Genomic DNA, 24,067 nt, shown 5'->3' with positions numbered 1-24,067 from the left:
AGTCAAAATTAACCACTCTGGGCTGGAGAGACCGATAGGTGGGTGAAATGCCTGCTGCACAAACATGAGGCCCCGAGTTCCATCCCCAGCACACATGTAAAAAGCTAGGAGTGAAGCCAGGCGTGGTGGCACATGCCCTTAATCCCAGCACCTGGGAGGCAGAGGCAGGAGGAGCTCTGTGAGTTCAAGGTCAGCCTGGTCTACATAGTGAGCTCCGGGATAGCTGGGGCTACAGGGAGACCCTGCTTTAAAAAGACAAAAAAAAAAAAAAAAGAAGCTAGGAGTGGTGGCGTGTGCTTATAATCCCAGGGCTGAGGGGACCGAGACAGGCAGATCTCTAGGGCTGCGGGCCAGTCCGTCTGGCCCACTTGGCAAATTCCAGGTCCCAGTGAGACACCTGGATTCCAAACCAAGGTAGACAGTTCCTGAGGAATGACACCACATGCACAAACACATACACATACACACATGCATGCACACATGCAGATGCACCACACACATGCATACATATGCCCTCATACTACACATACATACACGCACACATGCCACACAACACAGATAACACAAACGCCACACACACCCATGCATATGCACATGTACCACACACACACCATACATACCAAATACACACCATTCATACATACATACTACACACACACTCACACCCATACGCACACAGACATACATGTACACTCCCCCGCCCCCCAGTAACCACCTCACAAGGGGGATCAGACTCTAGCCCAAGTCTCAGAGGAGAACCTGAAGCTGTGGGCTGTGTGTAATTCAGGTGCAGAGCACTCACCTGGTGTGTGCCAGGCCCTGATTCACCCCTAGTCCTCTCTCCTCCCCAGATAACACTGGTTTTGGCATCACACAGACAGGGTCCTGCTCCCTTTTCACGTGGCCATTCACAGATAGCTTCCATATCCTCACCTAAGGAATGGGAATCCAGCCTCTATTCCTCTTTCCAAGATTGCTCAAAATATCCAAGTATCTGAAGGTGCCAAGCTGAGTCTGCAGACTTTCTTCCTGTCATCCACCCACTAAGTTCTGCAGGGACGCCCAGGTATATCAGGGGAACTTTGGTCAGAGACAAGAAGCTGGACAGTATGGGTGTGATTTTCTTTTGAGGGACCAAGCTTATTAAATAGTCAAAAAATACGGTTTTTTCAATTGTTTTTTATTTTTAGTTTATGTATATGAGTGTATTGCCTGCATGTGTTCAAATGTGCCCATGTCATGCAGTGCCCTTGGAGGTCAGAAGAGAGCATTAGATTCTCCTGGAACTGGAGTTACAGACAGTTGTTAGCCACCATGTGGGTGCTGGGAACTGAACCCAGGTCCTCTTCAAGAGCCACCAGTGCTCTTAACCACTGAGACATCTCTCTAGTCCTGATTTTGTCATTTGAAATATAAAGATTTTACCCTTTTTGGGCTTCTAGAAAGTCCATGATGGTATGGCACTGCATCACCTCCCCACAACTGGAACGATCCCTTATTGTTAGACATTTAGGTTATTTCCCATCTGTCTAGTGTGGACATCTGGTAATCCTCAGGTGAAATTCCCAGGCAGGTTTCAGGGGTGAAAGGCAGGTGTGCGTAACTGTCAAGATTCTGACTGCTGTGATCCATTGTCTTCAGAGGGATGCACCAACTCACTCGCTGCCTTCTGGTCAGTGAGTCTGGCCTGCCTAACCAGAGGCAAAAGGCCGCTCCCTGGCCATCAGACCATCTCAGAGGCCCTGTGCCCAGCTGTGCTGTGCCCAGCCCTCCCTGCTTGGCCAAGTGGGGACCATAGTCAGAGCTCCCTCCATCTCTGCTTTCTCAAACTTGCTGCCTATCTGTCATGCCTTGTCTTAGTTTGTTTCTTCATTGCTGTGACAAAACACTCTGACCAGTACCAACTTGGGGAGGAAAGGGTTTATTTGTCTTACATCTCCCAGGTTGCACGCAGTTCATCAGGGAGCCCAAGGTAGGAACTCAGGGCAGGAACCTGGAGGCAGGAGCTGGAGCACAGGCCATGGAGGAACACTGCTTACAGGCTTGCTCCCTTGGCTCCTGCTCAGCCTGCTTTCTTATGCAACACAGGCCCACCTGCCCAGGGGTGGCACCACCCACAGTGGGCTGGGCCCTCCCACATCACTCATCAAGAAGATGCCCCTCAGACATGGCCATAGGCCAGTCCAATAGAGGCAATTCCCCGATTGAGGCTCCCTCAACCCAGGTGTGTCAAGTTGACACTAAAGCTATCCAGCACATGCCTTGTTCAGATTACATAAGGGAGAAGTTCAGAGAGCTCCTGGGAAGACAGAGGCTCCCCAGATGTTGCAGTGAGTGCTGGAGGAGGGAAGTGGGGAAGAGCTTGGGGCACAAGGGACCAGTCACGTGTCCTCCCCAACTCCCTCCCATGCTTCCCTGTTCTCTGTGGACATAACCTTATTCAGTCTCTTCCTCCTCACCTTTATAAAAGGATCCTGCTTCCTCTGTAGCTCCTCTGCTCTGTGGAGTCACCCGGGGACTCGACTCTCTCTCCCAAGGCCTGTCACTTGCAGAGATGGTGCCAGAAACAATTCAGGATCTGCGATATCGGGGATAGGGTAACAACTATAAAATTCAGGACCGAGGAGACAGCTCAGCAAGGAGAGGGCCTGCTACAAAAGTATAAGGACTTGAATTCTGATCCCTAGGACCCATGAAAAAGTTGGGCATGGCAGTGGCTTGTGTCTGGAATCCTAGCACTAGAGGGGCAGAGACAGGTGCATCCTGGGGGCTTGTTGTTTTGCCAGCCTAGCTCAGTGGGAGACCCTGTCTCAAAAAATAAGGCAGAGAGTGACAGAGGAAGATAAATCAAGTTGACCTCTGTCCTTTGTGTGCACAGGTACGAACAAGCACGCCCATCCATGCACACACTACACACCTACACCAGCACCCACCTACTCACCATCTCCCATATACACACTAATGAAATGAGAATAATTATATAAGTAGCCAATGTCCCAAGAACTTACTTGGTGACCAAACCTTCAATTATTTTATCTCATTGAAAGACCCCAATCAACTCATGATGTAGGTTTTATTTGTATTCTCATTTGATAGGCTCAGAGAGGTGATGCACCTTGCTCCAGGTCTCACAGCCAGTGAGTGACCTTCTTGGTTACCTTTTTGGGTGCACTGTGAGTGTCTAAGCCACCAAACGAGGGACCAATCTTCCATCCGCTCCCTTCTGACACTAATGGCTGGGAGACTATCACAGATCTCTGTCCTGGATTCCTGGGTGGACTCTGGCTTGTTCCCAGGGAAAAGCCAGGCTGGGGCTTTGGGAGGAGATTGGACTTGTGAGTTGAAGAACCAGTGGAAATGCTCTCTCCTGACTCTGTACCTCCAACTGCAGAGCAGGGCACCCCTCCACAGTGCTCCCTTGGTCATCTTTGGGACCAGGCAAGATGGGCCAGTGGGTAAAGGTGCTTGCCACCAAGCCTGATCACCTGAGTTCGATCCTCAGGACCCATGTGGTGGAAAGATAGGACATAGAGATATAAGAAAGCTGGGGGTGGGGAATTGGAATCTTCCAGAAGATGTCAGCCCTATCCATCCTCCAGGCCTCATCGGAGTGCGTGCGGCTATCTGAGCTTACCTCTCAAGCTGCTGCCCCCTTTCAATTTAGCTTAGGTCCACTCCAGCCTCGCTGCAGACAGAGGTCCAGGCCCCTCTCCTGGCTCTGTCTCTGCTTTATGGACTCAGATGGGATCTAGCCCAGAGTGTCCCAGCATCGCCCCAAGGCAGCAGCATCTTGAAGACTTGGGGCTCCTGCCAGCTACCTCCCCTGCACCCTTGACAGATCTGTCTCTGGTGACTGTGTTTTTTGAGGCCCCAGATGGCTCCTTCATGAGCTTCCTGTCAACACAAAGATCCTAATGTCAAAGCTTCGAAGAATTCCCCTCAACACAGGCCAGACATCAGATTTGTCTTGGTCCCTAGGCTGAGCTGAGCCTGTGGAAAGTTCTGGAAGTAGGAGATGCAGAAAGCACAGGCTATTGGAGGAAGGGCTCAGTGAGGGGCAGCCATCAATAATGGCTAGTAACTGACCAGTTACAGGCCAGAAACAGATTGTAGGGAGGACCTGGAGAGGAGAGCCCTGACAGACCAGACCATTCAGGCTTCTGGCTTCTCCAGCTTAAGTAGGAGGTTCAGTTGCTAAGTGGAGAGGATTAGGCAAATCCAGCACACCTTGGGGAAAGGTGGCAGATTTCAGGGAAAGTAATTGTATTGAGGTACTGTAAGTAAAAAGGGAAATAAAATTTCTTCCTGCCCTACATTACATTGACTGAGATAAATTGGCGCAGAAGAAAGCTTGTGTTCTGTTTGAAAATGGAGATGCAATATTTTAAATAAACATCTAAAAGTTTAGAATGCATGTGTCCATGGACAACCCAGTCATGGCCTTTTGGAACTCAAGGTAGCACAGGTCATTCTTTAGGTAACACTTCTGTCCATTAACAAATAATGAATGTACTGGCAACAGTAATAAATATGCTCCCACCTCACCCCACCCCCGGCCTTCTGTGAGCCAGGCCCTCCTTGAAGGGTTTTACAAAGATTAGCAAAGAGAAACTGTTTATTCACTCTATAGACAGGGAGTATGGCAGAGCAGTTTAGTGACTTTCCCAAAGTCACACAGGTTATAGTAGGGGAAGGTGGGTTTGAACTATAGCGCCTTGCTTTGATAATTGGCCCTCTGAGTTTTTGATCATTTGATTACTCTTATACCTACCTGCAGCCTGTTTGGGGCAGGCTGCTTAGCTCTACTCCTTGGGGGTAGAAGAAACACACAGGAGGTACTTACTAATGATAACTGTTGTTTGTTGCTTAGCACTTGTGGTGCTCGTTCAGCCATTGGCCCAGGGAGACATTGCTGGTGTGCTGGGTGGAGGCAGCTGGGGAAGACATTCTGGTCCCACTTCCTCTGGTAAGACACTGAGGCTTAGCATAAGTCAGCTACCAGGCCAAGGTCACACAGCTGGCAAGCAAATCAGCCAAGAAGCAAACTGTTAAGTCCAAGTCCCACACCCACTGTGCACGGCGCCTTGCCTGATAGCTCCAAATTGACTGATGAATAAATAATAGGGGCTGATCTGTCTCCCTGGGCCCCGCTGTGGCTCCTCTGTAATTACTAGGCTGTTTCCTAAGGGGGCTGTGGGCTCTGCAGGATGTGCTCCTCTTCTGGTGGGAAGGACTTGTCTGGCCACACAGGCTGACCTTGGGGGTCCCAGCAGCCTCTTCCCTCCTTCGTCTGTCTCCTTGCTCTCAATCCCTCCCTTCCCCCAGAACTCAGGTCTCTGCTTCATCAGTTCTGTCTCCCAATTTCTGATGAGTTCTGTCACTGGAGATCTGCCCTGTGACACTTCAACCCTCTCCAGTCTTGCAGTGAAGGTGCCTGTGTGGCTGCCCTTCCCCAGGAGGCTGGGGGATGCCTTCCTTGCCTCTCTGGCTTCTTGGGATGCCTATACTCCCTGGCTTGTGGCCCCTTCTTCCATTTAATGACCAATTCCCGAAACATAGCACCAGCACCTTCCCTTTCTCTTCCCCATTATCACCTCTCCTTGATTCTGCCCCCTTTTATCTAGACCTTGAAGTTTCTTTGGACACCCCCTCATACCCAGGCTAAGCCTCCATTACAATATCCTTACCTGACTCAACGTGTAAACTCCGTATTACCACTAAAGCAATATCCTCCTCACCTCCCCACTTTTGGGGCTCATGGTGTGGACTTCTTTGGGGTCTGTCATTCCACCCAGCACCCTTCCAGAGTATGATGGGAACATTCTTTGAGACTCTCTGGCTGCTTGTGATGGTTGGTTTTAATGGCAACTTGCCACAAATTAGAATCCCCTGAGTAGGAAGGCTCAACTGATGACTTGTCCTAACTGCTTAATTAATATGGGAAGACCCACCCCAAATGTGGGCGGTACCTTCCCGAGGCAGCCCAGATAAAAGGGTGAAGCAGAAGGGAGGTTATCCTACTCACCTTTTGCTGGTTGGCCCTCCCTCTTCTTCAAGTTGATTTGTCTCATTGCTGCTGTTGATTCCTTTGCTGACAAATGGAATGTTTCCAGACTTCCAGCTGACTGAGGACAGGTGGCTCTTCAGGAAGCCTCTGGGTTTTCAGTGTCAGATTGGGACTTGCTGAGGCTGAGCCACTACCAGGGTGAGACAGCCACTGTGGGACTCCTCTGGCTGCTAAGGCTCCATCCAACCTCAAGGACCAAGCAGTTGCCAGTTCTCTTCCTCTTGGGTGGGATTCAGCTGTTATTAGCTGTTTTGAAGCAAGCTGACTAATAATTTCTCGACCACATACACTCTGTCAGTCCTGTGCCTCTAGAGAACCCTGACTAACACACTGCCCATACCCCAAGGAGACAGAAAGGCAATGGGTTCCCTTTCCATTTACCCAGGAGTCAATGCGGGCCCCTCCCAGCCATGCCAGCTTGGATGAACCCCCTGACACCCCATGCCTGGCCTATCATCTAAGATAGGTAAGTATTATCTGTCTCTCCACTGCTTGCATTATCAAGAGCCGCACAGACCTGGAAAGTGCAGTTTGGTGAATAAGAAACACCAAAAAATAAATGGGGGAGCCTGTGATAATTGAGGGTGGCACCCGTTATGGGATTACAGACTCAGAGGGCCCACTTAGGAACTAAATGGGTGCTGGGAAGTCGTCCTAAGTCTCTGGACTGTTTTCACATATGTGAAATGGAAATAAAATCCTCAGTATAAGCTCACAGGACTGTGGTGAAGTTATGATAAGAACATGGGAGCTGGGGAGAGGGCTCAATGGGTAAGAGTGCTAGTTGTATGCACGTGAGACCTGAGTTCGAATCCCTAGCACTCACGTAAAATCTGTAAGTACAAGACGTCAGAGGAGACAAGAGGATCCAGGAGCTAGCCTGTAAGGAAATGAGGCAGAGTCAGAAGCAGGACACCTAACCTCCTCTGGCCCAATCATGTGTGTGCACCTAAACACACACACACACACACGCATGCATGCACGCACGCACACACACACACTGTCCCAATTAGCATTAGCTGTTAATTTGACCCAATCTAGAAGCCCTTGAAAAAGAGTCTCAATTGAATAATAGTCTTTATCAGACTAGTCTGTGAGGGACTGTCTTGATTACTAATTGATGCAGGAGGGCCCAGCCTACTGTGGGCAGCACAGCTCCCTGGGCAGATGGGCATGGGTTGTATAAGAAAGCTAGTTGAGACCAAGTGAACCAGCAAGGAGCATTCCTCCATGGTTTCTGCTTCAAGTTCCTGTTTGAGTTCCTGCCCTAACTTCCCTCAATGATGGATGGACTTTTAACTTGAAATAAACCCTTTCTTGCCGTAAGTTGCTTTTGGTCAGAGTGCTTTATCACAGTAACAGAGGTGAAAGTAGAACACACACCCATACACTTGCACACACACACATGCACAGAGTTATGATAATAATAATACAGAGCCCAGGAAAAGCCAGCGCTGAGGAGCTCCATTTGTTATAGTCTTCACGGTCCATCCTGGGGCGGGGGGAGCGTCATGACCTGCTACTCAACAGGACAAGGCAGCTGGCTGCTGCACCCAGGGCTCAGAATGTTCTTCACAAGCTCAGGCTTGAATGAAGCCTCAGGGAGCAGCCCAGGCTGGAGGGCTCAGCCTTGTGGCATCTGGTTTCAATACATCTCCCTGCTGCAGTGGCAGGAGGCTGTCAGAGCTCACAGTAGCTGCTGGCTCTGAATGAAAGCTTCTCCATCACACTCAGGGAAGAAAAGGGGGTTGAAGGTAGTGACTGGGGAGCTAGGAAGGTGGGTGAGGTCCCCTGAGAAGGCACCTAGAGGGCAGACACCTGGGAGGATGCAGAGGTGGTGTTAACCATATTATTTTAAATTGTGCTGCAGAACCCTTGTTTCAATGAAGGCTTAGACAAGTACCCAGTATGCAAAAGCAGCTAAAAGCATGACTTGTTCTAGCTGAAACCAGCCTCTGTGGGGTGTGTGTGTGAATCCAAGCCTCCTCTTTTCATCTCCTGGAGGTTTGGGGGACCTGATTTGAGAAAAGGATGGGGAAGACACAAGAGTTGGAATTCAACAGACGAGATTTTTTACTCCTATCTTGGACTCTCCTTGTCTGTATGAGCTTGGAGACCACTCTCCCTCTCTGAGCCATAGGCTTCTCATCCTAAGCTAGACAGCTGTTACCCACTTCATGTAGTCATGAAGACAGGAGACAGTAACATGGCTGTACTGGACACTTAGTGGGTGTCGAGGCACTTGACAGGTGGCAATTTTATTCCCTCTTTAAGAAAGAACTGAATTTAAGACTGATTCTCCCAGAATGCATGCCTTGTGCCCAAAGAAACAACAGTGAGGTAGAAACTCTCTTGAATCTGGAAACCGAGACACCAGGAAACTACTTCTACTCTACCGCACCATCAGCACCCAGTGTGAGGTTTGTCCCTCTGTGAGCTTCTTGGATAGTTGTTCAAATGTTTGTTGAGGACTTACTATGCACTGGGCTCTTCTAGGTGTAAGAGCACAGGCCCTGGCATCTGAAAGTCTTCAATTCTGTACTCAGTGCTGCCTCTTCTGAGTCTTTGACTAGGCAGAATCTCCAACCTCTCGGGTCTTCAGTTTCTCCATCTGTAAAGTGAGAAGAATGAATTTGTGTCACAGACTCTTCTCAGAAAATATTCAATGAGGTCTTTCAAAAAAGTTGAAAACTGCCTTTGATTGTGGCCTGGACATTCCAGTGTGCAGGTTTTGAAATCACACAACCCTGGGTTTGACTGTGATAACCACTTGCTGTGTAACCTTGAACAAGGACTTGAGTCTCAGCTTCCTTGTTTATATAATGAGAATAAAAACAGCATCTAAGGGTCATGGTGAAGGCTCCAGATGACACATTGGAAAGATCCTGGAAGAATGCCTGGAGGATAGTAGGTTCTCAGTAGCTGCTACCATCACCACCATCACCATCATCATTATCAGCACCACCATCACCACCACCACCACCATCACCATCATCATCAGCATCACCAACACTACCACCACCATCACCACCACCACCACCACCGCCATCACCATCATCACCACCATCACCACCACCACCACCATCACCACCACCACCATCACTCTCACCACCACCGCCATCACCACTACCACCACCATCACCACCACCATCATCACCACCATCACCACCACCACCACCACCACCATCATCACCACCACCACCATCACTATCATCACCACTATCACTACCACCATTACTATCATCACCATCATCACCACCATCACCACTACCAGCACCATCACCACCACCACCACCACCACCATCATCACCACCACCACCATCACTATCATCACCGCCACCATCATCGCCACCATCACCACCACCATTACTATCATCACCACCATCACCATCATCACTACCATCACCACCATCACCGCTATCATCACCACCATCACCACTATCATCACCACCATCACCATCATCCCTACCATCACCATCTCCACCACCACCACCACCATCATCACCAATCACCACCGATCATCATGAACACACCATCACCATCATGATCACCATCAAATTCATCTATAGAATGAAGCTCTACTTGGTTTCTAAGGTCCTGACAATTAAATTCTAGTCCTCAAAGGGAGAATTAAGTGGAAAATACAGTAGCTCATGCTAGGCCACTGGGATGTGAAACTACATGTGTTGGATGGAAGAGAGGGTCTTTCTCCTTCACTTTGCAGGGAAGTTCCAAGCAACCCTTGACTTGCCTGTCTGTGCTTGCCTGTTCTTTCCTTGATATGAGCACTTTCCCTAGTTAGCAGGAACAGAGCCCCTGAGATCTGGGATTCTGAGCATCATGGGAACTCACTGTATGTTTCCCCTCTAACAGTTTTATTTCCTTATGTATAATGATGTTGCCTCAGAAAGCCGGTCTGGTTTGGGGAGACAGGTCTTTGGCCAAGGATCAAGTGTCTGATTTGGACCTCCTAAAATTCCCAGCTCTGTTCCACTCAAAGCACATGCTGTAGGTTGGCACGTGCCATCCTGTTTGGCTGTCAACTCCTTTATCTCCATCAAAATATTTGACTCAGAATGGGCTGTAGATCATGGAGTCATAGCAGCCCCTAACGTGGGTTTTCATATTGCTCCTCTTGAACATCGTTCTTCAGATCTTAAGGAAGATAATGTAGTCACATCTTCATTTTTCATACAGAATATGGGAATATTTAATGCCTTTTCCAAGGTTGTATGGAGCTGACCTGGACTCCCTGAAACTGTCATCGAGCTCTCCAGACACTCCCGTTTTCCTAAGCCCCGTTTTTCCTGCTCTGTATTCCAAGGAGCCTGAGGTGTAGGTCAGATTTAAGCAGCAGCATGGGTGGTCTTAGAGGAGGAAAGCCACCGGGAGACCCTTCCACAGAGACTGGGAAGGCAGAGAAGCGAAGGTCAGGAATTGTTGCTGGAGGAGGGGCTGTGAAGTTACAGCTTCTTTACATCAAGACAGTATTAGAGCAAGTGTGTGGTGAGGGGGCTGTGTGAGGTCCAGCAGTTCTATCTCCTATCCCTTTCTCTGGCCTCCCTCCTTCCTCTGCTCCAGCCATCCCGTAACTTCCCCCTCTCCTCTTAGGGTTCCTGGTGGTCCAGCCCCTTCACCAGCACCTGGTGCTGTCCGTGGTGCTGACTGACCATTCGCAGGTTCCTCGGTTCCTCCCTCCCTCCGTTCTTCGCTGGGCTCTCTGGGGCACCCAATCTCCCCTCTGGCCTCCCACCTTTCCTCCTGCAGGCGCTGCCGCACAATAAATCGCAGTGGGAGGCAGGCTTGGCTCCCCAGCGCCAGGAAGCAGCTGCCCCTCCCTCTGGATCACACAGGGTTTTTGCCGTAGTGGTGACAGCCCAATTGGGGCACCAGGGAAGCGATTGATTCGTCTACTGCCAGCAACCCTGAGTTGCATATACTGCTGGGAGAGGGAGAGGGAAGAAAGGGAGAAAAGAGGAGAGGAGAGGAGAGGAGAGAGAAGGGGGGAGGGAGGGAGGGAGGGAGGGAGAGAGAGAGAGAGAGAGAAAGAGAGAGACTCACAGAGCAAAACCTTCCATCCATGTGGAACAGTCTGGGCGAATCACCGTCCGCTCTCCACAGACTCCAGCTGCTCTGAGTTTTCTCCTCTGACAGCAGTATTCCTTTTTGTCTTCATTCTGCGTGATTTAGAGGTGGGGTGTGTGTGTGTGTGTGTGTGTATGTGTGTGTGTGTGCGTGTGTGTGTGTATGTGTGTGGTGTTGGTGCCTTGATTTTATTTTGAGAAGACTAGGTGAGTCAAATACACGATTTTCTTTCAGGCACCTTCACTGAGCTTTCAAATCAAGTCACCGGGACTCAGTGTCTTCCCACCAGGCAGGGAAGGCAGGGAGTTGGCAAGGATTCGATTCACCCATTCCACTGCAATCCTCCACTGTCCTGGTGAGTGACATTCTCCCTAGCTGTGCAAATGGGCTAGAGGATATGGCAACCCTAAGTGTGTGCATGGGCTGGAGGGGCAGAGGGTAGTTGGGAAGGTAGGGCTGTTGAGAAATGGCCATAGTTATTTGCCTATATCCTGCAGTGTTTTAGGGATAAAGCGGCACCCCAGGGCAAATGAGATTTGGGCTCAGTGCCCAGGGAGGGGGCAAAATGTGCTCATGTTTAGGCAATGCAATCAGGACAGTAGCTTCTGCCCAGGTTACCCTCTTTGCGGCAGAAGCTGGGGAAAGTGACTGGCAGCTCTCTGAGTAACTTAACCCTTCAAGGCCAGTTTGGCACAGAGGTCCTGTGAGCAGTCTGATTTAGTGGGTGAGCACCTTAACACCAAATGGGAGAGAGTCCTGAGATTGGAACTTTAACCCTGGGCACCTTGGCCAGGACTTGCTAAGATGGGCTTAGACTGGGCCGTCTTCCAAGGCCAGCTGAGTAATTGAATTGTGGTGGTTTCTGCAAGCTCAGCTATCCTGAGATGGGAGAATGGGGAGCTGTGCCACCTTTTGCTTGGCTTGAATGGTCAACAAGGCAGAAGGGAGCAGTCAGATGCCTGCCCAGCTGAGGATGGTGCATTTGCACAGGTGGTGTCACCTGTAAGAAACTGGAAGAGGGGTGCATGTGGCTGTGACACAAGAGCTCCATTATTAAGCCCACTTGCCATAAGGAAGGGAGACATGGCTTGTTCTGAGGGAAAGGTCCCTGTGTTCCACAACAGCCTGTACCCCTGTACTCACTTCTTTCTCTGATACCCCAATGGTATAAAGCCTGCACCAACCTGTTAGTGAGTGGGAAGTGGAGGTCCCTCACTGCTCAATCCCAAAGCTCACATTTAATTTGAAAATGCTTTTGCTGGTAATCTACGATCTATCAAAAGAGGGTTTCTCTATGCTCTCTGCTTTAATTACATCTTACCTTTTTGAAAATGAAAGTCCTTATTTTTAGCATCCTGACTGTCCTCTCAGAGGCCCCTTCAGCCTTCTTTACCCACCAGGAATTCTTTAGGAACTTGAACTTGGAGGTAGAAGGAAGAACAGATCAGTTCCTGAGACTAGCAAGCCTGGGCTGTCAGCAGGGTCCACCCAGATGTTTTCTGGCCTCAGAGATAAGTTGGGACAGGGAAAATGAGTCTGTCTAGGTGGGACACAGGAGAGAGTGACACTTTCCCTGGTGGCTAGTGCCAAGGATGTGATGCTCTGCCAAGGTCCGGCTTCCCTCTCCAGGTGACCTTGAGGGGGAGGCTGCCTCCAAGGAAGCCGCAAGTATGAAGAGTGAGGAAATTTGGCTCAAATGAGGAGCCACAGACCTGCCCATGGGTGATATTTCAAGCACTAAACTTTGACATTCTCTAGTCAGAATGGCCCATGGCCAGTCTGTGGAGTGAAGAGGCCTTTGGGGTCCACTCTACTGAATGTGAACCCTTCAACCCTGGACTGTGGGGAGGTCTAGGGGCCTGAGGCCTTGTCAAGGGAGCCCAAGGCTTCAGGGAAGCATCATGCTACCATGGGATGTTTTATTATTTAGCCTATATCTCCCAGTCCTGTAGCATCAGCCAGCCCTACAGAGCAGCCCAGGCTTGTGGTGTCCAGATTCGAGGCTTCCTGGTCATCTCTTTGCTGTCTCACCTCCCTGGGGTGGCTGAGAGCCAGGAGCCTGCCTCCCTCCTCCCTTTCACATTTGAAGTGGTGCATTGGGGTGCACCAGAGAGAGCCTTCTGGAAAGATTTCTGGACTTGGATCAGGGCACTGAGTCCCAGTGCTCACTCTTCTTTCTGGGCCTCAATTTCCCCATTGTGCAATAGGCAACTGGTCTAGGTGACCAGGCCCTTCCAGCTTTGTGTTTCTCTGACTGTTACACAGCTGCTGCTATGGGTGTTTGAGTGGGGACAGAGTTTTAGGAAGACTTAGCATGGTCACTCTCTAACCCTAACTTTCAGGTGGCCCTAGAAAGGGAAAGTCACTGGTTCAAGATCATATATCAAGGCATGGGTTCTCACTGAACCCATCACCATGGATATAGAGGTGTCCCTTAACTCCTGGCCCTAATGGCCCAACCTCTGCATCCTGGCCTGGGGTGTGGACTGGTTATCTTGTTCATCATCACACTGCAAGCCTGAACTAGATCAGGAAGCTGAAGCCTGGTGACACATGTGGACAGTTCTTTCTTACTACAATCTCACAGGGGCAGAGAGTGGGTCCCAGCAGCTAGCTCTGGCCTTTCCCTCCTGCTCTGTGTATATAACCCATCTCTGTTCCTGAGAGTATGTTCTGGATGGGTGGCTGCTCAGGGGTGGCTTGTAAGATGTGGTCTATATATGTGTGACTCTTTTCGGTCCTTTCCCCTTCTCCATATTGGTCATGGAGAGTTTGTGTCTTTCTATCAACCCTCCCTCCCCTAGCCAGCATATGGCCTGTCTTCCGTCTGTGGGGTGGGGGTGCTGGTCCTACACACAGACAAGCTGGGATTTGATGCAGTGGGGTTTATTTCTGTTAAGAGCTGTGGCTGAATCTGGATAAAAATAAACCCCGGGACCTAGTAGTGGTGGGCTGGAGCTGAAGCATCTAAATTATTCAGCTGCCACCCAGGATGGAGAGGCTCCTGTGCTCAGAGGAGGAGGGGAGACTGCAGACACTGCCCTTCCTTCCTGTCCCCCATCCGACAGCCCCCAGGGGCTGTAGTGTGGGCTCCAGGCTGTGTGACTTCAGGCAAAGCTCTTTAACCTCTCTGAGCCTCGGGTTTCTTCAGTTAGGTGTGCTAAGTTAATGCAACTTTGTGGCTAAGACCATGAACTCTGGAAATAGATCTCCTGAGCTTAGAGCCTGGTTCTAGAACTTTCTACTTGTGCAGTTTCATGTTTCTGGATCTCAGTCATATCAGCTAAAGAATGGATAGTCACAGCCTTTGTCAAGAGCTGATGCTTGCCAGGAGCTTAGTTCTGAGACTGGAGGGGCGGGTACTGTCCAGGAAGTGCTCTGGGGTGGGGGGTTGTTGGCATGGACTGAGGCAAGGTCAGGTGAGGAGAAACCTAAGAGGACCTATGGGGCCAGGGTGCAGCTGTGAGACCCAGGAGAAAGAAGACAGGCTTGCTGGGGATCTGGAACCTCAGTTTCTCCATCTGTAAAGTGGGCGCAATGACCGTCTTCCACACTTGAGAGTACAAGCAAGTCACAGGTCAGCTGAGTGATGGTGGTGGCCCCAGGGGGGAGGTGCTTGAGGGAAGGACTGCTACCCAAATGGGCTTGGTCTTCTGTGCCTCCAGGTTCCTGGGAGCTTTTGCTGAGTCATCCCATCCTATAAGCTTCAAGTATGGATTTTCTCCAGAAAACTTGAGCTCCCCTACAAACCCCAAGGTACTTTTCCCTGTGTTATCTCCCTTCCTGGGGACCTGAGATGCTGCAAAGTAAGGCCCTTACAATCCAGGCTGTCTGGGGAGTCAGGGTAAACATACAGCAGATGCTTAGCTTGAATGAATGAACGAATCAGTCAATCAATGAAATGTTAGTTGATTGACTAATGGATGGGAAAGCCTTTGGTCTGTGATCTAGCCAGAGACATGCATACAGTAGATGCTCTATTAGTGTTTGTTGATTGTGATGAGTCATCAGTGGGGATTTGGAGGAACTCATGGGAACTCAGCGGGATCCATTGATTGATGCATGCACATTAATTGAGTACCTATGTCTGGCAGCAGGCTGAGCCTTGGAAATAAGCTACAATCCCTTTGGGGTCTTGAGTAAAGCAAGTGCCTGTGGTCATAATGTGGTCTTTGTGATGAGACAGGTACGGAAGGTGTCCTTGGTCACCATGAAACACTCAGTTCATGAGTAACTGACACTCTGCTCCTGAAGCTTAGTTCTTTGTTCTAAAGCGTTGGCTAAGGGGCTGATGCTGTGGGGTGGGCAAGGTGGAGAGTTAATGCAACCAGAAGTAGCCGTTGATACTACAGTAAGAAGGCCCAGAGATAGGCTTGGGTTTTAAAGCAGCAGAGGAGGAGCTGCATCAACCAGGTCTGCAGCGGGCAAGGGTTGCAAAGGGCAAAGAAAGGCCAAATGTGCTGGTTGTGTTCTCCTGGGCGCTGAGCTTCTCCTGCTGCCTGGGGGAGTCTGATGAGTCTGAATTGGTGGTTTATCTCACTCCACAATCCTTAAAGTCACCTGGTAACTTATTAGCGGCAACTCACAGTCCCCAAACTTTGAGTGCAAGGCCCTGGTTTGTGTTTTCACAACTCCCACTACTCTTAAGTAAAGGTTTTTGAAGATGTCACTTCTAATGGTTCTAAGTGTGCGATGAGACTTGGGCTTTTTGCTGAGATCTGGCTTCCGTCCCCAAGGGTCTGAACAGAACTCAATTCTGGCCCAGGCCTCCCATTTCCCTTCTGAGACCTGTCCCCACTGCCGCCTAACCTTGGAGGACTCTGGGTTCTAACACGACAGAGTCAAAGGCACAGAATGACACTCTGAGCTGTCTGGCACTTTGGGAAGTTCTTCTTAGCCCAGCTGTGCTGTCAGATCAGGCACCAGATCACTGTCTCTACTCACCACTGTTCCCTCAAAGTCATTGCTGCCTTTAGATTTAATGACATAATACAAGCCGAAATCCCATCACAGTGGAGCCATGGCCAACTCTGCCCCAGTGAACAAGCTAGGAGCAAGCAGCACACTGTGCCTCCGGAAGCTGGGGTGTGCCCAGCCTCTGCAGCTAGTCAAAAGGGGCTCCTCTGATGGCTTCCAACATGTCTGGTTAGGGTAGGGCAATCTCTCCTCCTTGTCTCAGCTCCTGCTCAGGTGCATCCAGCTGGCCTCGTCTCTCCTACATGTCCCTTCCCCTCTTTTCCCTTTTCCTCTTCACTGTGTTTCCACAGTGACAGGCAGAGACTTATGAATGGAAGCGGCTTTTAGCAGCATCCGTGTTACATAAGCGGCTTATCCGTGCCAGCCACTGATGGTGGGTGGAAGGCTCTCTGGGGCTTCTCAGAGCAGAGATGACATGAAATTAGTTAGGAGGTACCCAGGCCACCTGCTGGAAGCACTCGTGTGGCCTGTTCCGTTCCGTGTGCAGCATTTGGGTCCTGCTATCCCTGAATTCCTCCTCCCCCTCCCCCTCCCCCTCCCCATCTCCTCTCTGCCACTCTGGTGTGAAGGTTTGGAGTGCCTGCCTGTCTCTCTGGCTGACTTTCTGTCCTGCACCTTATCTCCTCTCCCACCCTTTAAAATTCCCCTTTAGCCATCCCCCCTTTCCTCCACTCCACCTCCCTGCCCTTTCCTCCTCTCCCTATCCCATCTTCAGTCCTGGAAACTCACAGGAGTGACCATGAAGGGACCATGTGTGAGGAGGCCCCAAAGCTCAACCAACCCAGCTTGCCTGAGGCCCAGGGATTTCCTGAGAGACAAGGCTTTCTATGTTCAGCTCAGCTCCCAGGTGACTGGACAAGCTGCTCATCCGAGCCATATACCTGGAGCTTTCTAGTGCTTTCCAAAGCCTCCATGCTCTGGGTGAGTTGCTCTTTTACAAATGGGGGCACCCCAGCTTTTGAAGGGCCCTAGCATTGGGGTTGTGCTATCTGGGCAGACAGGGCCCAGTGGCCCATCCAGAGGTGGCACTGACTTCCTCCATCTTCCATCAAGGTCTGGGAGACACTGACCACCCAGCCAAGTATCCATGACTCACTCACTAGTTACCAGGGGGAATGAGGATCACCTGCAGTCCACTCAGGTACTCTGTCAGAATCCTTGAAGGATTCTGAACAGTTGGGGAATTGTAAAGCCAGGATGAATGTCACAGATCTGTGGGTTGGACATATACGTGATCCCAGAATCGCACTGGAAGATCCACTGATGTCTGCAGACTCATGCCCCCCTATTTCCACATCCTCAGGTGTGACTGTGTGCACCCTGGGCTGGGACCTTCTAGGCACTAGGAGCCCTGCAGTGAATTTTCTTGTGAGGAGCAGACAAGTAGATGCTGCAATGGTTCCAGGTCCGGCTAAGTGCTGGGGGAAGAAGTGGGTAGGACACCATGGAACCTGGCAAGTGGAGGTATAGGGGACACGAAGCTCAGGTGGCCGGGAGGCGCTTCAGAGGGCTGCTTTTTATTTATTTATTGTCTTTTTGAGACAGAATTTCCCCATAGCCCCAACTTGCCTGGAACTCATTATGTAGACCAGGCTGGCCTCAATCTCACAGAGATCTGCCTGCCTCTGCCTCCCGAGAGTGCTGGGATTAAAGGTGTGTGCCACTGTGCCCAACCCAGCGGGCTGCTTAAAAATTTATTTTGATTTATTTATTTTTATTTTATGCGTATGAATGTTATGTCTGCATGTGTGTAAGTACACCCATGTTGTACAGTGCCTGTGGAGGACAGAAGAAGATGTCGGATTCCCTGGAACTGGAGTTATAGATGGTTGTTAGCCACCATGTGGGTGCTGGGATTCAAACCCAGGTCTTCTGCAAGAACAGTCAGTTCTCTTAACCATTGAGCTATCTCTCTAGTCCCTATTTATTTTGGACAGGGTCTCCCTAGTCCCAGTCCACCTGAAAATCACTATGTAGACCAGGCTGGCCTTGAACTCACAGAGATCTGCCTGCCACTGCCTCCCAGGTGCTGGGATTAAAGGTGTGCGCCACCACACCCGGCACGTGAGGGCTCTTTTTTAATAGAGAGCCAAGCTTCTAGAATGAATAAGCTTACACCTCAAGGGAGGATGATGGGTAGGTAATACTTCACATGAGGGCAGCAGGAGTTTAAGCAGGAGTGTTGTGACCCTATTCATGACATTGGTAACTTGCTGCGCTGGTCACTCAGTGAAGAGGACAATGGAAGCTGAGGTGGAAGCCAGGAGACCAGGAGCAAAGTCATGTGGGGGCCAGGCCAGGAGAGGCAGGGAAATTGGTGGCAGATGTAGGTATCTTTTGCAGTGGTGTGGACAGGTCTTACTGATGTAGAGCTTGGGAACAAAATGGGTCAGGGCCCATTCTGAGGACAGGGGTTGTCCTTGGCAGATGTTTGGTGGCTTTGATCCTGGGGACCTTGGTTGTGATGGAGAGGGGCCCTGCTGTGTATAGGGGCCAGTGCATTACAAGGCAAGACCAGCATCATGTACTGAGAGAAGTCTTCTCCCAGAGCTGGGTGTGGCCATGGCATGCAGGCTAAAGGCATGGTCCCATCTCTGCAGGAGACACTGTGGTTGGAGTGGCTGTGCTTGTTCATCGCAAAGCAGGACAGGGAAGCTTGGCAGAGGTATCGTGGGGGCCCCTGGAAGTGGTTGCTGCCCTGTCAGGACTGAGGTATCTGGCAAAGTCATCCTCTTAAAGGTCTGAAGGTGGGGACTTATGGCACAGACTGCTGGGTCAGATGGAGACCTTAAGACAACTTTTCTGCTCACTCAGGGTCTGCCTGTGGCTCCCAGTCAGCTACACTAGTTTCCAAGGGCAGCACTGGGCATGCGACTAAGGTCAAAAGCAGGACCAGGACTGGCAAGAGACTGTGGCAGGTTAGGGGATCCTGCATCAAGCTTGTTCTCCCAAGGGGACTGCTGCTGTCTCCTTCACCTTCACTGTTTGGTGTTTTCTCCCAGCCCCAGCCCCAGCCCCAGCCAAGAATGTCTACAACTGTGTTCTGTCTCCAGCCTTGGCTAGTATCTGCAGAGGGGTCTGGGATCTGGCCATGGTCTTCTTAGTAATGGGTTAGCACTTTAGAAACACCACCCCCACAGACACACACAAATGAGTGGCTTATCAGGGGGTGAAGGTGGGGATCCCCTTCTAGTTACAGTGTCAGAGGAGCCTACCTTGTCCATGGCCTCTCAGCTATCTGTGGAGGATGCTGGTGCTTTGTAGGCTAACAGAAGGTTGTTTTGTTTGCTTTCTTTTTGAGACAGAGTTTCATGGAGCCAAGGCTGGCCTCAAACTCAGTATGTAGCTGACGATGACCTTGAACTCCTGATCCTCCTGCTTCTGCCAGTCAAGTGTCAAGTTTGGAGGCACCATGACCCTGGTCTAGGTTAGCAGGCTTTTTGTCATGGTAGGAAGCACAACGAGTCCTCTTCCATTTCCTGAGACACAATAGTCAATTCCCATAGACCTAATTCCCAGTGTTTTATTAATCGGTCTCTCTTATCCCCATGCCCCTCTTGCTCCCCTCATAACCCTCGCTGTTCTGTGCTGTTAATGGTCTCTCTCTTGTCTGTGGATGGTTGTTTCCAGACAGGCCTTTAAACTTATGCAAACAGCGATGTGCTGGAGGTCTTGGGGCTTCTCACTTTGCCCTCTCAACACAAAGATCCATTCATACCTGGGAGTAGTGGCACATACCTTTAGTCCCAGCACTCAGGAGGCAGAGGCAGTGGATCTCTTGTGAATTTGAGGGCAGCCTGGTCTATATAGTGAGACCCTGTCTAAACAAAAGAATACATCCAGCCTGTTGCTACTCTAGGCTCCACAGTGTGAACCCCATAGTTTCTAATATTTTTAATCTTGTGTGTATGGTGGATGTCCTAGTTTGATTCTTCATTGCTGTGACAAAATACTCTGACCAATACCAACTTGGGGAGGAAAGGGTTTATTTGGCTTACATATCCAAGGTCACACAGTTCATCAGGGAGCCCAAGGTAGAAACTCAGGGTAGGAGCCTGGAAGCAGGAGCTGGAGCACAGGCCATGGAGGAACACTGCTTACTGGCTTGCTCCCCTGACCCCTGCTCAGCTTGCTTTCTTATGCAACAGAGGCCCGCCTGCCCAGGGGTGGCACCACCCACAGTAGGCTGGGCCCTCCCACATCACTCATCACTCAAGAAGATGCCCCACAGACATGGCCACAGGCCAGTTCTATGGAGGCAATTCCCCAAGCAAGGCTTCCTCAACCCAGGTGTGTCAAGTTGACACTAAAGCTATCCAGGACAGTGGGAATCACACCCAGGGCTTCATATGTGCCATGCAAGTGTCCTACCCATGAGCCATGCCCCCAACCTCCATTTTCTCCATTAGCCCAGGACATCCCTGAGATTTCTCTCCACTTTCTGGCCAGAATTACTTCACTGTTTGGATTTTGGTTATTTTGCTTAATCAACATTAAGCAAACAAATTCCTGATGCCAGGTTCAGGGTATACAGAGGGGGCAAAGTGGGCAGAAGAATGTAGTAGCTGGGTGACCAGGGCCTAGAGCTAGGTTTGAATACTGACTCTGCTACTCGATGGCTGTGTGTTCGGTGAAGTGAGCATCTCTGAGCTCCCCTGTGGAATGAGCCACCTGAGTCTCCTTGTCCATGCCCCCAGCTCTTAGTCTCCCTCTGGTCTCACTGTGGATCTGAGAACATAGTGGTGGCAGCCAAGGGCTCACCCTGGCCTTGAATGAGCAGAGAGTAAAATGTGGAAGTTTCAAGTATCCAGAGGGGCCCTTGGAGCACCCCTAGGCCCTGGGATTGAGAAAGCTCTAGATCTGAACATGCTTCCTCTGGTTGCCATGGCAACCAAATGGAAGTCTGGTTCTCCAGGGGCCACCTGGGTTGCCACTTCTGACTACTGACCTGGGTTGCCACTTCTGACTACTGACAACAACTGAACATGAAGGCCCCTGGGACCTCCAGGGGACTTCAAAGCACACCATCACTCCCTTGCTAGAAACAGCACTGACCAAGAGCCCGCCTTCTGGGTTCAAGCACCCGCTGACCCAGGGAGGTGGCAGTACCCCCAGCTGCAGCTTCAGGATGAGCAGAGAATGAGTCTGGGGTCCATGTTGCCCAATGGGCCTCTCCACAGAGTCATGGCCTTAGCTACTTAGCTGCTTGTGAGCTCCATCAGTGTCCTCAGAGAAGCCTTGGCCAAGAGGCCCAATTGTCACTTCCTTTGCACAGATGAGGACACTGAGGCTCCTAGGAACCTGAATCTTCAGTCTTCAAATCCCCACTTTCAGGGGCAAGTAGATACAGGCACCCAAGCTAGACCCTCACTGACACCAAACCTAGATACTGAATTCTCATAGCAAAGAAATGGGCCTTCTGGCTCTCTTTCTTCTGACCTATATCAGGGACTTTTCATCCTGCTCACTGTTTGGAAAATTTATGAGGATAAAGCAACTTCAAAATGTCTGCAGAAATCCATTTTTAGCCGGTAGCTCCTCCAGCACTACTCCCCCACAAAGCATGAATGACATGGCAATTAGACCATCTGACCAGTAGGAGGCAGTGTGTCCCATGACTGGATGCACCCTGCTGTCTTCAGACCTCCCAGCTAGAGTTCTAGGCATGGCATGCTCATCTTGGAACCATCGATAAGTGACCCGACCTCTTGGCCTCAGTTTACGGACCTATACTACAGGAATCAATACAGTACCTCTCCCACATCTGCCATAGAGAAAGGAGAGGTACATGAGTTAATGTATGTGTTCTGTGAGATTTTCCAAAACAAGGCCTGGTATATGACACACTCTTCGGGTTAGCTGATCGTTACTGCAGAGAATTTAAAAGTTTTAAAAGACTGATTTGAGATTCCATCGTTGTACAATAGCCTTTGGGGTGTGAGAGCTGGAGTTCCTCTAACAGAGTAAGGACAGAAGTCACACAGGGAGTCACTTTCCCATGCTCATGGCTATGGCAGGTTCAGTCTCAAGGACAGCAATGGCGAAAGCACAGCAGATCCACCAGGCCACTGGCACTCACACACTCACAGGCTGGGAAAAATCAGACAGGAATCTGGTGATCTCAGGACCTTTCCTGGTGGGTGCCTAGGTGGACTCTTAGCACTGCCAGTAGGGTACAGGTGGACACTGCAGCTGTTCCAAGTCACAGAGCACCAGGTATAGAGTTGACCCCCTCCCCTTCCCTCTGCTCCTCTCCCCTCTGGGCCTTTAGCAGATGCTTGGGCTCTCCTTATGAAGCCTTGCTGGCAGTGATACAGCTCAGGAGTTGAAAATTATGTCCTAAGAACAACATGGCCTGGGTTCAAATCCACTTTGGTCTCTTTAGCTGTGCTTACCTGGCCAATTTCCTAACTCCCCATACCTCAGCTTTTCTAACTATAGAATGAAGATGCTGTTCTTAATAGGGGGAACCTCAGAGGTTCCTTAAAGGATAAACAGGTTCCTATGAGCAAAACCCTCTGGAGAGCATCACTGTCATCATCACCATGACTACCATCACTGTCATCACCATCATCATTGTCACCATCATTACCATCCCCATCATCATCCCCATTGTCATCACCATCACATCTTCATCCCCATCATCGTCACCATTGTTATTACCATCACATCCTCATCCCCATCATCGTCGCCATTGTCATCACCATCACATCTTTATCATCGCCATCATTATCACCACTGTTATCATGACCACCATCATCACTATCACCATTACAGCCATCGTTATCACATCATTATTTCTTTTTTAAATTAATTAATTAATTAATTTTATGTGTATGAGTGTTATGCCTGCATGTATGTAAGTGTATCTGTATACAATGCACTTGGAGCCCAGAAAGAGCATTGGATCCCCTGGAACTGGAGTTATAGACAATTGTTAGCCACCTTGTGGGTACTGGTATTCAAACCTCAGTCTTCCGCAAAAACAGCCAGTGCTCTTCACTGCTGAACCGTCTCTTCAGCTCCCATCCTTCTTATTTCTTAACAGCTACTACAACCTCTTTCTCAGATCTTTGGATCTTCCTAATTCAATAATCCCTTGAAGCATTAGATCCCTTGGAACTGGAGTTATGGACAGTTGTTAGCTGCCATATGGGTCCTGGGGTTTGAACCCGGGTCTTCTGCAAGAGCATCCAGTGCTCTTAACCTCTGAGCCATCTCTCCAGCTCCTAAAAGCTGTTTTTAAGGGTCCTCCTTTGGTGAGTAAAAACAGCTGCAATGGAAATGGAGGACCCTTGATTTGGAAGGGAGTTACACTCATCTGAGAAATACAGATATCCAGGGGCTGATCTTACTCTGTCCTTCACCTCAGGGTTAGAAAATTAATGAGTGAAAGTCTCCTATTCTCAAGCCCCTTCCTTAGAAATTCTGATCTTATACTGCAGATCAGGCAGCACTAGGAACATGCAGTATAAGTTTCCCGAGTGATCTGGTTGCAGTTGGTTTATGGGGTATTCTGGGAGCCAACCTGTTCTTCTCAGTGGGCACCCGTCCTTATCTCTCCCTGCAAAAATAGCCTCAAATGCCTCTGGTGGGGGGAGATTCAGCACCCACAAAGCTGTCCTGTGCACGGTTGGCCAATTCTGATGAACCTGCTTGGTCTTTTTTTTTTAAATTTTCTTTAGTTCTTTATTTATTTTTGTGCATTTCATGCAGAACAGCTCGAACAATCTTAATCGTCTTTATACCCCAGTCCCCACTAGCACCCTCCCATAGCCACCCTGTAGCTAGTCCGTATACTCGGTCATCCCTGTTAAGATCCACTGGGTTGTCAGTGTCCCCAGTGTTCCCCAGTGCAAGTCTGTCCACTGAGTCTAGTCAGCCTCTCTAGAGTCCCTTGTTTTAGGAAGATCAGCTCTTCTTCATCCAGCAGCAATC

The 24,067-nt window shown here is 49.9% G+C and overlaps 1 protein-coding gene and 2 long non-coding RNA genes across 9 annotated transcripts in view; 1 reads left to right on the top strand and 2 right to left on the bottom strand.

Annotated features, from left to right (window-relative positions):
* Positions 1–2,491: 2,491 nt before the first annotated feature.
* On the bottom strand, positions 2,492–6,542 carry LOC103745555. The gene is made up of 3 exons (XR_607761.1): positions 6,026–6,542; positions 4,844–5,017; positions 2,492–2,578 (listed from the first exon to the last, which is right to left on the bottom strand). It is a non-coding gene; the product is annotated as an uncharacterized LOC103745555 (long non-coding RNA).
* A 92-nt stretch (positions 6,543–6,634) lies between these two features.
* LOC103745553 lies at positions 6,635–11,201 on the bottom strand. Its single transcript, XR_607760.2, has 3 exons — positions 11,129–11,201; positions 8,544–8,678; positions 6,635–6,947 (listed from the first exon to the last, which is right to left on the bottom strand). It is a non-coding gene; the product is annotated as an uncharacterized LOC103745553 (long non-coding RNA).
* The window catches only part of Rph3a (rabphilin 3A), a 104,735-nt gene continuing 91,736 nt past the window's right edge, over positions 11,069–24,067 (top strand). For 3 of the 7 annotated variants that reach the window (XM_017801763.2, XM_008847500.3, XM_008847498.3), the window contains exons 1-2: positions 11,070–11,259; positions 11,387–11,507. The gene's annotated coding sequence lies outside the window, so the exon portion shown is untranslated. Of the gene's footprint in view, positions 11,260–11,386; positions 11,508–14,817; positions 14,909–24,067 lie in introns of all 7 variants that reach the window. The other 4 variants (XM_008847499.3, XM_008847503.2, XM_008847501.3 and 1 more) reach the window with 4 other exon arrangements.

Source organism: Nannospalax galili, unplaced genomic scaffold (genome assembly GCF_000622305.1).
Source record: "Nannospalax galili isolate Female #2095 unplaced genomic scaffold, S.galili_v1.0 scaffold120, whole genome shotgun sequence".
Classification (NCBI taxonomy): domain Eukaryota; kingdom Metazoa; phylum Chordata; class Mammalia; order Rodentia; family Spalacidae; genus Nannospalax; species Nannospalax galili.
This window is presented reverse-complemented; position numbering and strand designations above follow the sequence as displayed.